Here is a 2,885-nt window from a genome sequence, read left to right as displayed (position 1 = left end):
TATATATATATATATATGTATAAACCTACAAAGTGTTTATTTTCACATAAAAACTCTTTAAATTACGTCTTAAAATTATCATGTGTTTCAGAAATTATGAAAAATATATTCTTAAATTTTTAATAGCATAATAAAATATAATTTTTAATTCTTCTTATATAATCTTTGAATATTTGCATTATTAGAGGAAAGGCTCTTATGAGATATCGAATTCATTTTGAGTAAATGCTAGAAATCTATAGGAAAAATTTAAAAAAATAATAGGTCATTTTGAAGGGAATTTGATAAGCTTTTAGATAATATTATATTATAATTTAATTCAAATTCCATTTGTTTTTAAATTGAAGAAATGTAAAAAATGGGCAAATCGCAAAGTCAAAAAACTGTGCTCTTAATATGAGATGCCCCAAGAAATCGATAACGTAAAACGCAAAATATATCAGTATTGCAATTAAAAAATTTTATTTCATGTTTCTAAAATACAAACAAACACAACCAGTATGCGCGAAAAGTGAGTATGCGATAGATTGTACCCAGAGCTTGTCTTCAGATAGTTGGAATCAAGCATCGCAGAAATAGGCACTCGATGTTCATTCCGATTGTCTTTTTTATTATTGTACAATAACATTTATACTTTAGCAACGATTTTCACTATAACATAGGAGTATGAGTTATTTCATATTAGAAATATCCTGGGTATCTCATATTACGATTTCCACGCCTTATGATTTTATGATCATCAAATTTAACTTCTGTAATTAAACAATTCAACATATCCCGTATTTTTCTATTAGTAAAAAACCTTACGACCTTACTCTATCGATACATGAAAAATTTATTGTCAAATATTTATTTATTAAATATTTATTTATCAAATAATGTACGGGCAATGAGAGCGGGAATTGGTGCGCAATTTATATAACAATCTTAAGAAATTCATATAATATATTAAAAATAATGCAGACTTCCAATACAGACTTCTTAGGACGTTTCGATTTACTTCAAATCATCTTCAGCCAATTCGTATAACATTATAATAAATGTAGACAGGAAAACGTTGAATAAAGTTGGAATTATGCTCTATGTGAGACCGAGGATACCTTCCTATCTGATTAGGAGTAGCCCAATTTCTATTTCTTCGCTGTTTATTTCAAGTGATTGATAAAGCATTAATCCCCATCTGGATAACACACAATTATATATTTTATATTGTTTTATTTTATACTTTTTTTGAAAATGTGCGTCTTGTAATTTTATTTTTTATAATTGACTTGCGCTTTGAATAACTGAGTTGATCTATGGAGATTAGGCTAAACAGCACTTGGCTAAACAGCAAGGAGGCAGAAATTGGGCTACTCCCAACCAGACAGTAGAGAGGTACTCATCCTCGAATTGAGTTGCCATATTTCACGGAAGAAAAAGATTAGTTGCAGCAAAAATTTGCGTGTGGTAACTAAATTCCAGTCGTAATATATGGATACTTAACGTCGTATTTACGAGGTTTAATTTCCATTAGCTGTGAGGTCTAATTATCATTGTAACAAACATTTTATTATTATGTCGATCTATTGATTGCAAACGTTTTCTGTGTAGCAGACAATTTGATATAGCAAGTACAGTTTCAGCAAACCATATTTAGCTGTGGTAGAGATAATTTTTTTTTACACTGACATATCCACTGACATAACTATGACACTTCACATGCTGCTAAATAAATTGATCTGTAACAGATAATGCATATTTTGCTATCATGTCCTTATATTAGCTACAATAGCAAATCCTTTGTATGTATTAGCAAATTTCTAATTAACAAATTAACAATTTTCTAAGCTATAGTAGCTAATGCAATTTCAGCTAATCAGAATTAGCTATAACTAGCAACATTTTTTTTCTGTGTTAAGTGTTGTTTCCATAGTGTGACATTTAAGGATTAAATAAAACTTAATTTTAGCTAAAAAAAAGTACATTTTATATGTTTAATTATTTACAAACTTCTTTAACATTAACTTTTTCAACATTTAATTTTAATTTAATTTTAATTTAATTTTAATTTTATCTTATCGTCACGTGATGTTGATATCGTCATGTATATTAATATTTTTTAAAGTTGTATAAATAATTTTTTTTGACAGCCAATAATATATCATAGTTAATAAAAAAATTATTTAACAAATAAAAAACTGCTTTGCTCGTATAGTTAGTTCTTTTCTGTCGAAAATTTCATCGAAGCTCTGCGAGTGTCATGCGAGCTTGGCACGTTTTCAAATAATTCTTTTACGCTTGTCCTACTTTCGTTCATTCAGTTCTTCAAATATCTCCTGGATATTTGGACGACGTCGTTACGTCATTTTTACCGAATGATCTACGAACCGAGTTTGTATCGTGCGTGCTTTCTTCCAGTGAGCGAAATTGCATTCTGGTAGTCAGTGGTTCACAAATTGAACAAGAAATCCTGATCGCGCTGGTATTCTCTCTGGGTGAGAAAGAGGACGTTGCAAAAGTTGCGATGAAAGCTTTCGTGCGGAGCGATGGAAACAGACGAGCTTGGAACTTTACGGATTTTCTTTCTGCTTCCAAGACATTCGGAAACGTCCCACTCGAAATCTTGTAACTTGAAGGATCGCAATGCATCGAAGGACTGCCACGCGACAAGGACTTTTGTAGACTAGTAGTCACTAGTGTGGCAGATTATTTTTGTACAAAAATACGGTATGTTATTAGATAAGGCGCCGTGTACCTACAATTTGTTAACTTTAAATGCAACTGAGAAAAAAAATATCAAAGTATTGCGAAGCAAATCCTACTTACTGATGTTTTCTTCGATACTTATTAGTTATAAAAAAATGTGATTGTAATAATGAAGTATATATTTCTGTAAAATATAT

At 30.1% G+C, this 2,885-nt stretch overlaps 1 protein-coding gene across 1 annotated transcript in view; it reads left to right on the top strand.

The window, feature by feature from the left end:
* Positions 1-2,789, top strand: part of LOC108693808 (aquaporin AQPAe.a-like) — a 34,744-nt gene extending 31,955 nt beyond the window's left edge. The window contains exon 6 of the mRNA XM_018202959.1: positions 2,401-2,789. The gene's annotated coding sequence lies outside the window, so the exon portion shown is untranslated. The remainder of the gene's footprint in view (positions 1-2,400) is intronic.
* Positions 2,790-2,885: the final 96 nt, after the last annotated feature.

Source organism: Atta colombica, unplaced genomic scaffold (assembly GCF_001594045.1).
Source record: "Atta colombica isolate Treedump-2 unplaced genomic scaffold, Acol1.0 scaffold11, whole genome shotgun sequence".
Lineage (NCBI taxonomy): Eukaryota > Metazoa > Arthropoda > Insecta > Hymenoptera > Formicidae > Atta > Atta colombica.
This window is presented reverse-complemented; position numbering and strand designations above follow the sequence as displayed.